We start from the raw sequence: 15,798 nt of genomic DNA on the forward strand, positions 1-15,798 counted from the left end.
CTCTTAAAATCTAGCCAGTCTAAATGACGAACTGTAATTGTATTTAATTTAAATTAATTTAAATTTAAATAGCCATATGTGGTTAGTGGTAACCATATTGGACAGCACAGCTCTAGGCATATATAGTCAACTATCTATATCTCCTTTTAGATATGCTGGAAGAACCTTAAGTTTAATATTCACTGAACTCAGGGCTCTTTATTTTTCAGACCAACTAACTCAATCCCTTTCATTTTCCTAATATTAATTCTGTCATTATTACTCTTTATCTCTTTACATCATTAAAGTTTGATAGAATTATCTCTATTTTAAACTATAGTGGCTTATGTATTTTTGCTATTTCCTTGATTATGGATATGTAGGTGATAAAGATGGATAAGCTCCCTCTTTCATGTTTCTTACATTATAAAGTCTGGAGTAGTGTTATATAGTAATCCTTCAATATCTCTTGAACATGTGAATGAATTAATAACATGCATTTAAAGGGAAAAATGACAATACTACAGTCAGAGACCAATAGTACTGAGATTAAAGACAAGAAGTTTGTAGCTAGATATTAATTCTATTGGATCTTCCTTTTATGTCATCTATCCTCAGGGAAGTGACTAATTTAACCTCAGTTCCCTTCTATGTACAAATAGATTATAAAAATACCTACTTTATAAAGTTCTTTTAGTACTGGGATAATATAAAGCTTGTGTATGGGAGATAGCCCATAAATGTTTACCATCAATAGAATGTAATAATATTGTTATTTCAGTTTTAACTTTGATGCAATGTATATCCTCAGCCAAGTTTCTTATGTTTTCTGGGATCTGTTTATTCATCTGCTCCATGGAGCAGTTGGATGTTATAATCTCTGTTTTTAGAACTAGCTAGCAAGCCTCCACAATTCTGAATATGAGTTCATTTTCTTGTGCATATTTCAAGGGAAATAAAATTGGGCTAAATATGAACATACAATAAAATACATACTTTTCTTCACCCTACTCAGTATCTTTGATCAGTATTTTAGAATATTGACATGTCTCTACCTCTTCCGTTTAAAATACCTCAAAGAATCACAATATTGACCACTGAAAACAATTACTTTTGCTAAGTACAAATTTCAGACTGTTGGCATTATCTAGTTTTCCTTAAAATTTTTATCACATTTTACCTTTTGAGAATTTTGTCTCCTTGGCAAAGTGAACTTACAAAAAGACAAAGGCAGGAAGACATAGTCACAACTGAGTGCAAACTGTAGGACACTTTGTTATTTAATGATTTTAACTGGCATCTTTATAAGCGGCATGACAGTGCCAATACATAAAAAGTAAAATGACCCAAAATTCTGATGCACGACATGTGTTACATTTAGAAGCGATGAAAGGAAAGTACATCTGGAAGAAAAAGATAATGGCTTTGTCTTGGACTGAGCAGTAGAAACCCTAACTGCAGCACATGTCCGTTAATCATCAAGTTACAGTAGCATGTTCTGGCAGTTGGATGGAATGGACTATTTGCATTAAAAATCCGTCAATTTAAAATGCAATAAAAACAAAAAAAATCGATAATAATACATTTAAATTCAAAGAGTCATCACAGCACTGCAATAGCAATCAGTCATATTTACCAAGGCCATGTATGTAATAATCCTCCCAATCCCTATATAATTACTAGCTTTGCCTCTTGAATTATCAACAGCTCTCATGGCTTATTGCCTCATACTTGCTTAATAAGCATCTGCAATCAATAATCTTGCCACAGAGTAAGAGGCAACCAGCCAGTCAGGCTCAGGGTGTAAATGCTGCAGAAGTGATCATTACATCCGTGTGAATGACAAGGAGGTGGCCGTGCTAATGGGAGAGGCATGCAGTAAAGAGGTAATTTAGAAAATTTGTTTACTGGAATGTGTGGATCTTACCATGGCTGCTGGTATCTCAGCTCTGTGGAACAGTCACCCTTGAAAACACATCTTCAAATCCTTCCCAGAGGTGCTTTTATGGTGATCATCTCCAGCAGCTGTCTTCTGTAACTTGCTATCAACATCACACCTCCAGTTCACCTGAAATGCTTTTCTCCAACTGAAAAGCAAACAGTTGTTTTATTCATTCACTTGTCATATGATGGAGAACAGGAATTTATATGCAAATTTGAGTATTGGTGACAAGAGTTGAAGGACCATTTGTAGTTGTCAAATATGTTTGGAAACCCCTATTAATGCCATTCACATGAAAAATGAAATGGAAAATCCCAATAGAGAAAGTGTGTTGTATAGATAGCAACACACTGCTTATTTTATTCAATCTGTTGAATTATAAGGATCCTCATGTTTTCACAAAGAGGACAATTGGAAACACCATCAGGATGATATTGTGTCATTTTTAACCTTGTAAATATTAACTATGCTCATTGCTGTTATTACTTAACTTCAATATCCACAATTTAGGAGGCATAAAGAATATATTAAAAACTGCATTTGTGGGGATCCCCGGGTGGCTCAGCGGTTTAGCGCTGCCTTCAGCCCAGGGCATGGCATGAACCTGGAGACCCGGAATCGAATCCCACATCGGGCTCCCTGCATGGAGACTGCTTCTCCCTCTGTCTGTGTCTCTGCCTCTCTCTCTCTCTCTCTGCTCCTCTCATGAATAAATAAATATAATCTTTTTAAAAAAAAATTTAAATTAAAATAAATAAAAAATAAAAACTGCATTTGCTCCCAAAGTATTTGTATTACGTGGGTAACACAGAAAAAAAAAATCACTTAAAAAAGGCTCAGGAGTGCTTGTGTTATATTCTTATTTGGAAGTGATATTATAGATCCATTGAATTTTTTTTTTTTGGTTTTCCACATTTTTTTTAATTGAAGTACAGTTAACACACAATATTACATTTGTTTCAAGTGTATAGTATAGTGACTTGACAACTCTATACATGTTACGTTCACAAGTGTAGATACCATCTGTCACCATACAATGCTATTATACTATTTACTATATTTCCTGTGCTGTACTTTTCATCTCTGAGCCTTATTTATTCTGCAACTGGAAGCCTATACCTCCTACTCCCCTTCACCCATTTGCCCATCCCCCCAGCTCCCTCCCCTCTATCAACCACCAGTTCTCCGTATTTATAGTATTTTTTTATGTTTCTTTCTTGTTTCTTTGTTTTCTATTTTAGATCCATATTTATGTGAAACCAAATGGTATTTGTCTTTCTCTGGCTTATTTCATTAAGCATAATGCCCTCTAGGTCTGACTATGTTGTTTCAAATGTCAATCTTTCATTCTTTTTTATGGCTAATATATATATGTATATATATATATTTTTCCACATCTCCTTTATCCATTTGTCTCTCAATGTAGACTTCGGTTGCTTCGATATCTTGGTTATTGCAAATAATGCTGCATTAAATATAAGGGTGAATATATGTTTTGGGTAAATACCTAGTAGTGGAATTACTGGATTATATTGTAGTTCTATTTTTAATTTTTTGAGGAACCTCTACACTGTTTTCCAAGGTGGCTACACCAATTCCCACCTAGTACATGAGAGTTCCTTTTTTTCTTCACATTGTCACCAATACTTCCTGTCTTTTTGATACTAGCCATTCTGAATGGTGTGAGGGAATAACTCATTGTGGTTTGGATTTATATTTGCCTGATTATGAGTCATGTTAAGTATCTTTTCACTTTCCTTTTCGCCATTCGTATCTTGTCTTGGAAAAAAAGTCCTTTTAGCTCTTCTGTCCATTTTAAAATCAGATTATTTTTGTTGTTGTTGAGTTGTATGAGTTCTTCATATATTTTGGATATTAACCCTTTATCAAATATATCATTTGCAAACATCTTCTATTCAGTAAGTTACCTTTTTGTCTTGGTAGTTTCCTTTGCTATGAAAAAGCTTTTTATTACACATAGGTGCTTTTTATTCTGGTATAAGGCCATTAGTTGTTTTTTTTTTTTTTTCTTTTGTTTCCCTTGATTGAGGAGAAATATCTGGAAAAATAAAAGTGTTGCTAAGGCCAATGTCAAAGTGATTACCACTTATATTTTATTGTGGGACTTTTATGGTTTCGGGTCTAACATTTAAATCTTTAATCACCTTTGAGTTTCTTTTTATGTATAAGAGAGTGATCCAGTTTTCCCAACATCATTTATTGAAGAGAACTTCTCTTTCCCATTGTATATTCTTGCCTCCTTTATTGTAGATTAATTGACCACATAAGCATGGGTTGCTTCTGTTCTGTTGATCTATGTGTCTTTTTGTTCCAATATCATGATGTATTGATTACTATAGTTTTGTAGTACATCTTTTTTTCTTTTTTAATTATTTGTCTGAGACATGGGGAGGGAGAAAGAGGAAGGGTAGAGGAAGGGTAGAGGAAGAGGGACAAAATCTCAAGTTGATTCCCCATGGAGCACTGAGTCTAGAGTCTGAGCTGGGGCTCAAACTCACAACCATGAGATTATGACCCAAGCCAAAAATCAAGAGCTGTCTGAATGCTCAACTGAGCCATCCAGGCATCCCTATAGAGTATCTTGAAATCTGAGATTGTGATAGCCTGAAATTTTATTTTTCTTTCTCAATATTGCTTAGGTTATTTGGGCTCTTTTGTAATTCCATACAAATTTTAAAATTGTTCTATGAAAAATGCTATTGGTGTTTGGGTGATATCCCTATTGATGATAGCGATTACACTGAATATGCAGATTGCTCTGGGTAGTACAAACCTTTTAAGTATATTAATTCTTCTAATCCATGAGCATGGAATGTCTCCATTTGTTTGCATCATCTTTAATTTTTTTCATCAGTGTTTTATAGTTTTCAGAGTACAATCTTTTACCTCCTTGGTTAAGTTTATTTCTAGGTTTTTTTTTTTGTACAATTCTAAATGGAATTATTTTCTTAATTTCTTTCTGATATTTCATTATTCATGTATAGAAGTACAATATACGTCTATATATTTATTTTAAATATGCATATTTATTTAAATATATAAATATTTAAACATCAAATATTAAAACTTTACTAAATCCATTTATTCTAATAGTTTTTTGGTGGAGTCTTTCAAACTTTTATGTGTAGTAGCATGCCAAATAGTGACAGTTTAACTTCTTATCGATTTAGATGCCTTTTATTTTTCTTTCTTGTCTGATAGCTGTGACTAGGACTTCTAGTATTATGTTGAATAAATGATAGGGGACATCTTTGTCTTGTTCCTGTTCTTAAGGAAAAAGCTCTCATTTTTTCACCATTGAACACAATGTTGCTGTGGATTTTTCCTATGCGGCCTTCATTATGTGGAGGTATGTTGTCTCTACACCCACTTCACTGAGAGTTTTTATCAGGATACTGAATGGTTGTTGAATTTTGTAAAGTGCTTTTTCTGCATTTTGAGATAACATGATTTTTATTCTTCATTTTGTTAATGTGATGTATCACATTGATTTACAGATATTGAACCGTTGTTGCGTCTCTAGAGTAATGACACTTCACCATGGTGAATGATCCTTTTAATGGATTGTTGAATGTGATTCACTAATATTTTGCGAGTACTGAGTTACATTTTCCATGAATTTAGCATAGTTCTATACTGTAAAATGTGTTGCCCAGTACAGAATTACAATGTGCCCCCACTTACTGGATGGGATTTCTCTACTCTTACCCATTAGAGTGGAGCAAAATCTTACTGGTCTATGGTAAATCTCTCTTCAGGCCCCTATGGAGATTTTATCAAGGAACGACTGAGGGTGTTAACCTTCACATGGTCAGAAATTGAAGGGTAGGTGACTATTGTCGAGTCTCACCACCAGGAATACAACTAAGGATATAAGTAAATCAGGGCAAGTGATTTTCATTACAACATGTTATATAATGGCTGTCATTTTATTATTTTTTAAAATATTTTTTTAAAAATCATTCATGAGAAACACAGAGAAAGACAGAGACACAGGCAGAGGGAGAAGCAGGCTCCATGCAGGGAGCCCGACATGGGCCTCGATCCCGGGTCTCCAAGATCATGCCCTGGGCCGAAGGCGGCACTAAACCACTGAGCCACCCGGGCTGCCCAATGGCTGTCATTTTAGATTTTTAGTAGGTTCTAGAATTATACTTCAGTTTATTTGTTGTCCTTATATCTTTTGGTAATTCTTCATAGTACTAACATTTTATTTTAGTAACTTTGGGGAAGCAAAACAAAAATTAACAAAATTCTATATGTAAATCTCAGGCTTGTGGATCAAGTACAGGATGAGTAGAATCAATGGAAAGTAATGATTCTCTGGAGTTTGTTATGAGATGACAAAAAAAAAGCATAGTGAATTATGTTGGGATATCACTTGGGTGTTATATTAGAAAGAAAATAATCACATGTTCTTTAGAAGTACAATAAAGGCAGGAAACAACAAATGGTGGAGAGGATGCGGAGAAAAGGGAACCCTCTTACACTGTTGGTGGGAATGTAAACTGGTGCAGCCACTCGGGAAAACTGTGGAGGTTCCTCAAAGAGTTAAAAATAGACCTGCCCAACGACCCAGCAATTGCACTGTTGGGGATTTACCCCAAAGATTCAGATGCAATGAAACGCCGGGACACCTGCACCCCGATGTTTCTAGCAGCAATGTCCACAATAGCCAAACTGTGGAAGGAGCCTCGGTGTCCATCGAAAGATGAGTGGATAAAGAAGATGTGGTTTACGTATACAATGGAATATTACTCAGCTATTAGAAATGACAAATACCCACCATTTGCTTCAACGTGGATGGAACTGGAGGGTATTATGCTGAGTGAAGTAAGTCAGTGGAGAAGGACAAACATTATATGTTCTCATTCATGTGGGGAATATAAATAATAGTGAAAGGGAATATAAGGGAAGGGAGAAGAAATGTGTGGGAAATATCAGAAAGGGAGACAGAACGTAAAGACTGCTAACTCTGGGAAACGAACTAGGGGTGGTAGAAGGGGAGGAGGGCGGGGGTGGGAGTGACTGGGTGACGGGCACTGGGGGTTATTCTGTATGTTGGTAAATTGAACACCAATAAAAAAAAATACAAAAAAAAAAAGAACTGTAGAAGTTTATGGTTATGTAAAATATGTAAAATAACCATTTCACTGGAACATTTGTTACCCTCTTGGTATTTGTTGTTATTGTTGGTGGTGGTGCTGTTCTTTTTTTCCAATATATTTTGTGTTTCCTGAAAAAAAAAAAAAAAAGGTGAATAAAAAGTAAAAAAAAAAATAAAAAAATAAAAATAAAATAAATAAATAAATAAATAAATCTAGCAAAGAAAAATATATTGTCATTGTTTGCAACAATTGGCTCCTTTTACTTCCTATATTTAGGCCATGTCTATTTTAATATTTTAGTAATATCTCAAACTCAAAGTACCTGGTACTAAATTTATCAAATTTTGTCTTTCCATTTTGTCTTATTTCCAAAATTACGACAAGATTACAATCTTTCATTGTTAGGAAATACTATATGTTCTTGGCAATTTTATACATATAAATAATTAAGTATATAAGTACATAACTATAAAGCTTTATTTGTTTACATTCATATTCATGAAATTTTCTGCAAGATTTCTATGATTAAAAATTGTGGCTTCTAGTATAATAAACTGGAAGAAAAACTAAGCAGAGTAGAATTATCTGTATGATCAACTTTTAATAAATACTGAAAAAAACTCAATGACCACACATCTCTGTGTGACCAGTTATATTGGCACTAAGTCATGCTACCTTGATTTTCCTAAGATAATAATAAAAGCATTGTGTTAAATATTCTATCTTTGTGATGCATTCAGTCACAGTAAAGGAATAAGTAACATCCTGTATAGAAAACTATATAGTTCAAGTTTAGAAAAGAAATGGGAGATTGAGATATACTGTGTCACACAGCCATAGAAATCTCCAGAATTAAGAGCACATGATGAAATACTTATTATCGGTCATGTCAGCAGCAGTGATTTTCAAATGTCATTCACCATATTAATGCTGCTAATTTGAAAATGTTAAGATTTTTATTCATATTTGACATATACACTTGGTTTGATACACTGTTCTTCAAAAGCTAGAAGCATTAAATGTTGCATTTGTGCACATTCAAATAACATTATAAGAAAATAGTCAAAACTGATTGTTCACATACTATTCAAGTTTGAGAAATACCACTATGCTAAGACTACTGAGTGTATAAGGAGTATCAGTATATTAATCTTTAATAAATCCCTGAAGTTCAAGAAGTAGAGACAATTATCTCAAATTTTCTTCCCACTAGAATATTTCATAAGAACTAACATTCATCCTCAGTGTTTTTCTAACTCATCAGGTATATTTCCTGCCTTTGCATCTATTGTCACTGCTGACTCTCTTGACTGGAATTGTTTTCAGATCCCATCCTCACTGACTTAATTTGACTAACTATCTCAACTAACAGCTTCTCTCCACTCTTGACTTTAGTATATATTCTCTTGAAAAGTATTATTTGACTCTTGACACATTTTACTTTACTTACTATACATATCAGTGAATCGTATATCATTCATATATAGATAATGTTTGTGTATATCATATACATATCATTATATACAATTTGTTTCTGGGATCCTCCAAAATCTATAAGCTCCTTGAAGAGGACTACAGAGAAAAGTGCCTTGTAAATAGAGAATGCACCATAAACATTGTTTTAAATGCACTCAGGGTAAGAAATCTGACCAGGGTCAGTGTATGCCAAATCTCCATTAGAGAAGCATATGAGCATTTAAAAGGGAGACGTATTTGGGGGCATTTAAAGGGAAAATCTTTAAAGAAAAGCCTATCATTCCCTCCTCTATTTTTGTTAATTTTTTAAAGATTTTATTTATTTATTCATGAGAGACACAGAGTGAGATGCAGAGACATAGGCAGAGGGAGAAGCAGGCTCCCTATAGGGAGCCTGATGCAGGACTTGATCCCAGGACTCCAGGATCGTGACCTGATCCAAAGGCAGACGCTCAACCACTGAGCCATCCAGGTGTCCCTCTCCTCTCTTTATATAAAATATTATTCAGTCCCTGAAGGATCTATTCTTTATTAAGGATTAATACATACGGGGATCCCTGGATGGCTCTAGGGTTGAGCTCCTGCCTTTGGCCCAGAGTGCGATCCTGGAGTCCTGGGATTGAGTCCCACATCAGGCTCCCCGCATGGAGCCTGCTTTTCCCTCTGCCTGTGTGTCTGCTTCTCTCTCTCTCTCTATGTATATCATGAATAAATAAATAAAATCTTTAAAAAAAGAATTAATACATACACATGGTTTTTATTTGTCTCCATCATTTAGCATAATGTTTTTCTACAGTTCACCCATGTTATAGCATGTGTTGGTACTCAGTTCCTTTTTATAGCTGTCTAATGAGCCATATGTACAGGTGTCACTGTATACACAGACCAAATTCATTTACCTATTTGTCATTTGATAGACATTTGTGTTATCTTCACTTTTGGATATTATGAATAATGCTTCTATGAACTTTTTTGCAGAAATTATTTTGTGTGGATATATCTTGGATATTACACTTAAGAGCAGAATTGTGGGATCAAATAAACTCCATATTTAACATTTTTGAGGAAAAGCCAAAGAGTTTTCCAAGTGGCTGGTCTATTTTCTGTTTCAATAAGGACTGCATGAGAGTTCCATTCACTTTACATTCTAGCCAGCACTTGTTATCGCCCTTATAAAATTATTACCATAGCCATTATAGTGGGTGTAAAGTGGTATCACTTTATGGTTTTGACTTAATTTCTTTAGTAGCTGATGATGTTTAGCATATACCTTCATCTGCTTGTTGGTCATGTGTATATTTCTTGGATAAAGGAAGAAATACATTGTGCATTTTTAATTAGGTTGTCTTTTAATTGACTTGTAAGAATTCTTTAAGAATTCTGGATACCAGACTCTTATACAATTTATACTTTGCAAAATATTCTTCCATTTTGTGGATTGTTTTTTCAAAACCTTCCTTGACCCTGTCCTCTGAAGCCAAAGCCATATTTATTTACTTTTATGGGCTTGTGCTTTTTTGTGTCATGTCTGAGAAATGACTGCTTAATCAGTCACAAAGCTTTGCATCTATTTTTCCTTCTAAGAATTTTATAATTTTATATAAAATTTATTTTTTGAAAGATTTTATTTATTCATGAGAGACACACAGAGAGAGGCAGAGACATAGGCAGAGGGAGAAGCTGGCTCTCTGAGAGGAGCTCAATCCCAGGACTCACTCTGGGATCACAACCTGAGCCAAAGGCAGATGCTCAACCACTGACCCACCTAGGTGCCCCAAGAATTTTATAATTTTAGCTCTTAGATTTAGGTTGTTCATTCATGTTGAATTAAAATTTGATTATGATATAAAGTAGGCACCCAAATTACTTCTTTTGAATGCAGATAGCCAGTTCTCCTACTTCCATTTGTTGAAAAAAAAAATTGATCTATTGAACCATTTCAGCACTTTTATTGAAAATCAATTGGCCATAAATGTATACAACTTTATTTCTAGATTCCCAGTTCTATTTCATCGAACTATATGTTTATCTTTATTCTAGTAGAACAGGATCTTCATTACTGTGACTTGTAGTAAGTTTTGAAATAGGAAGTTTTAATTCTCAAACATGGTTATTCTTTTCAAGTTTCTTTAGCTATTGTGAGTTATATGCATTTTCATATGAACTCCTGGATCACCCTGTCAATTTTTACAAAGAGGCCAAATGAAATTCTGATAATAATTGCAATGAATCGGGGATCCCTGGGTGGCTTAGTGGTTTAGCGCCTGTCTTTGGACCACGGCGTGATCCTGGAGACCCGGGATAAGAGTCCCACATCGGGCTCCCTGCATGGAGCTTGCTTCTCCCTCTGCCTCTCTCTCTCTCTCTCTTTCTGTTTGTCTCTCATTGATAAATAAATAAAATCTTTTAAAAAATTGCAATGAAACTATAGATCAACTTGGGAGTAATACCCTCTTAATGGCAGCAACTCCAATCAATGAACATGGGATAGCTTCACATTTATTCTATTTATAAATTTATTCCATATAAACTGTAGAAAAACATTATGCTAAATGATGGAGGGAGACAAATAATAAAATAAAAAATTATTTATAATTTTATTTATTCTATTTATTTATTTACTTTATTTTTTATAATTTTCAGCATACATATTTGATACTTTATTAAATTTATTCCTAAATAATTTATTGGTTTTGATGCTATTTTAAATTGAACTGTTTTAATTTTATTTTCAGTGGATTATCACACTGTCAGCATATAGAAATACAATTAACTTTTTTAAAAAGAGTTATTTATTTGAGAAAGAGGGAGAGAGAGCACACTCATGAGCAGGGGGAGGGGCAGAGGGAGAAGGAGAGGCAGAGGAGACAATCTGAAGCAGATTCCTCACTGTGCACAGTGCTTGCCATGGTCTCAATCTCCTCATTCTGAAATCATGACCTGAGCCAAAACTCCAAAGTTGGATGCTGAAGCAACTGAGCTACCCAGGAGCCCCAGAAATACAATTAACTTTTATTATCTTGTATCATCAAACCTTGCAGAATTTGTTTATTAGCTCTAATTATGTGTGCTTATGTGAATTTCTTAACAATTTCAATACACAATATTAATATATTAATATTGCAAAAGGACAATGTCTGCAAAAGGACATTTTTTTCAAACTGAATGACTTTTTTTTCTTTCCTTCTCAGTTGTCCTGGCTAGAATTTTAGTACAATTTTGAACATGATAGTAAAATCAGATACCTTTGCTTGTTTCAAGTTATAGAGGGAAAGCTTATAGTCTTTCATCATTATGACTGTGTTGTTTGTTTTTTGTAGATGACCTCTATTGGGTTGAGAATATTATCTTATATACCTAGTTTGGTGTGTGTGTGTTTAATCATCTAAGAGTGCTGGACTTTGTTAAATGCTTTTTCTTTACCAATAGAATTGTTCATGTATTTTTTGTCTTTTAGCATATTAGTATGTGTAGTACGTTGATTTTTTTTTTGTGCTGAACTACCTGAGTTTTCCTCAGAAAAAGTCCAGTAAGTCATGTTGCATAACCTCTTTATGTGTTACTGAATTTGGTTTGCTATTTTGAGGATTTTGTGTTTCTAATCATAGGAAATTTCAGTCCATAGTTTTCTGTATAGTGTCTTTATCTGGTTTTAGTAACAGAGTGATATTTACACCATGGTATGAGTTCTTTTCTTGTTTTTTTTTGTTTGTTTGTTTGTTTTTTTTTTTTTTGAACAGTTTGTGTAGGATTGATATCATTCTCAAATATTTGGTAAAATTCACCAGACAAGAAATCTGGTCATGAGATTTTCTTTGTAGGAAATATTTTGATTATTCAATTTCTGTACTTCCTATAGTTCATTTCATATTTTCTATTTCTTTTGAGTCAATTCTGATAGTTTTATTCTGCCCATTTCTACTAAGTAATATGATTGTTAGCATATAATTGTTCCTAATATTCTCTAACAATCCTTTTTATTTTAGTAACCTCCTTTTTTTAATTTGTGAGTTTAGGAAATTTTATCTTCTCACTTCTTTGGTTTGTCAATTTCATCAATTTGTTGATTTTATTTTTAATTTCTGAAAGCTAACTGGTTTTGTTGCTATTCTGTATTATTGGTTCTATTCTATAACACATATATTTCTGTTCCAGGTCCTATCATTTTTCTAGTTTATGTGAAAACTACAGTATTTGAAAACATTCTTATGTGTTTACAACTATAATTTTTTTTCTGCAAGCACAAGGTTTAACTGCATCTTATAAGTTATGATGTTGTTGTTTTCATTCATCTGCACTTATTTTCTAATTTTCCTTGTGATTAGTTCTTTGATGCACTGGTTAAATTATTGCTTAAATTCCACATTATTTTGACTTTCTCAAATTTTCTTCCAGTTTCATTCCACGGTGTTGAGAGAACATATTTTGTATGATTTATATCCTTTTAAATTTATTGAAATTTGTTTTATGGCCTAACAAGGTCTAACTTGGTGAATGTTCCAAGTGTACTTGAAAATGTAGTCTGCTGTTGTGGAATAGTGTGCCAATCTGTCTTTTAATTGCATTGTTTAATCCATTCATAAGACACAGGTAGAATTTATGTCTGTCATTTTGTTATTGACTTTTATATACCTTATGTATTTTTCTATTTCTTTATTCCTCCATTACTGTCCTTTTTGATAAATTGGTATACTAGAAAATATCAATTTAACACAATTTTCATTTCTTTTACTAGATATTTCAAGTGTGCTTAGTGATTGGCCTAAAATGATTACAATCTAATTTAGATTAATAGCAACTAAATATCAATAGTACACAAAAATGTATTCCAATACAGCTCCATTCCCTCTTCTTTATACTTTTATGTTCAAATATATCTTTATACATTATGTTTCCATGAACATATCTCTAATTGATGCTTTGTACAGTTTTCTTTTAAATCAGATAGGAAGAAAAAGCAGTTACAAACAATTAGCCTGTTGTTTATTTACCTATTTAGTTACCTTTATTAGTTTCTTTATTTAACTGAATTTGAGATACTGCCTAATTGTCTTTCTGTTTCAGCCAAAAGGAGCCCCTATATTAAATCTTACACAGAAGATTTAGAGACTATTTTTCTTAGTTTTTGTCTTGCTGTGTCTTAATTGCTCTCTCATTCAAATATATATACATATATTTGAATATAGAATTCTTAGTTGATAAGTTTTCTTTTCTTTCTTTCAAAATTTTGAATATGTCATCTCACTGACTCTGGCTTCCATAATTTCAGATGAGAAATCAATTGTAAATGTTATTGAGGAACCCTTGAATGTGATGAGCCATTTCTCTGCTTTCAAGACACTATGTCCTGTCTTTTGACAGTTTGATTAAATGTCATTATGAATCTCTTTGAATTTATCTAAATCATAGATGCACAGATTAATATTTGTCACTAAATTTTGTAAGTTTTCAGATTTTTTTTTTCAATTTTTTCCATCCCTTTTTCTCTTCTCTTTCTGGAACTTCCATTGTGCATGTATTGGTATACTTAATTTTCAAGGGACCCTGGGACTTTATTAATTTTTTAATTTCATTTAAAAAATTGGTCCTGCAGACTGAATAATCTCTTGCTGATTCTTTCCTCTACCTACGCAGAACAGATACTATATAGTCTAAGGAAATTTTAAATTTTAGTGATTGTAGTTTGCAATTTTAGAACTTTTTTGGTTGTTTTGTACTTTCTATTTTGTGACATTCTCTATTTGCTGAAATATTAATCCCATATCTGCCTTAAGTCTTTGTTTAAAAAAAGATTTTATATATTTATTTGAGAGAGAGAGAGAGAGAGAGAGAGAGAGAGAGGAGATTGAGCATGAGCAAGCAAGAAGAGGGAGAAGCAGGGATGATGGGATCATGATTCTGGGATCATTACCTGAGTCAAAGGCAGACATTTATCAGACTGAGCCACCTGGGCACCCCTCTGCCTTAAGTCTTTAGACTATTTCCTTCTGTTCTTTGGATATTATAAAAATAGTTGGTTTAAATCTTTGTCTATTAAGTACAACATCTGGGCTTCCTCAGGGACAATTTATATCGACTCGTTTGTTTGTTTGTTTTTCCTGTATATGGGAAATAATTTCCTGTTTCTTTGAATGACACAATTTCCTTTTGGAAATGAGGTTCAGCAGTTTTCCTTGAATAAGTAAGCCTTAGATTCAGGCAAGTCTTTTGTTAAATCCAGAGTTCTAAAACGGTTTCTCTGACAAATTTCTTTCCAGTGCTCTTGCTGCTTTTACAGATGACAAAAATTTTTGAGGTCCTTACACTTTGTCATTCACTGACATCATTCCCAAAATATCCTTATAATTGAATTTAAAACCCTTTAGTCAGGATTCATTAATGAAATTTTTACTATTCCCTATTGCCATATGCTTAGCACTCTATTCATACTGTTTGATCTGCCTATGAGGACTTGGAGTGTGCAGCCCTTTGTGTCAATTCATGTATTTTGAATTTCTAGGTCAAATATAGAATTATTATTTTGGTAATTTATAACCCAAAGAATTTTAAAGGTCACCACCTAATCACACACCTACTAAAATTTAATACTATATTATTTCACATTTTTGCTAATTTGAAACTTTCAAATGCTCTCATGCTTGGTAAATTTGCATTTTTTACAAAGAAAATTGGATTCCATATGTTAATTTGTAATCTGTGTTTCTGCTTGTGTTAATTGCTTAATCATCTAGTTTGCCCTTTTTGCCCATAGTTTAATTTGTGTTTACTTGTGTCCTATTGAATTGCAAAAAGCAAATTACAAACTATGTTAGTTAAAGGAAATTCACTGCATGATGACACAGAGAAATGTTTTAAAAACTTCAAAGTAGACTTCTTAAAAACTTGAATTTTATATAGTGTTTGGCATATTATGGAGGATTTTTGAATAGGAAAGCAGGTCTAATACCCCAACAGTAACAGTTTTCTCTACTCCTGACCTAGTTCTTTCACTGTTTATTACTATACCCATATTTTTCTTTGTATTATATTAATCTCTATAGCATTCTTATACTTCAAGGCATCTGCTTCCTCATGGATTTTATTGTTGTTTCTATTTGCTATTCTTTCATTTTGGGTCATTCTGCAACTGCTTATTTATTCCATTTAGTTGATATACAAGCACATCAAAAGCTATTTTTTAATTGGTTAGGACTGTAACAACCCATTATGAATCTTGTCAGTTACATAAAGCTTTGATATTTTTCCACTTCATAAATTATTGGCCATTATAGA

At 33.1% G+C, this 15,798-nt stretch overlaps 1 long non-coding RNA gene across 1 annotated transcript in view; it reads right to left on the reverse strand.

The window, feature by feature from the left end:
• Nucleotides 1-15,798, reverse strand: part of LOC144282960 (uncharacterized) — a 37,783-nt gene that overhangs the window by 14,025 nt on the left and 7,960 nt on the right. The window contains exon 2 of the long non-coding RNA XR_013351369.1: nucleotides 1,907-2,066. This is a non-coding gene — a long non-coding RNA (uncharacterized LOC144282960). The remainder of the gene's footprint in view (nucleotides 1-1,906; nucleotides 2,067-15,798) is intronic.

Source organism: Canis aureus, chromosome 14, assembly GCF_053574225.1.
Source record: "Canis aureus isolate CA01 chromosome 14, VMU_Caureus_v.1.0, whole genome shotgun sequence".
NCBI lineage: Eukaryota > Metazoa > Chordata > Mammalia > Carnivora > Canidae > Canis > Canis aureus.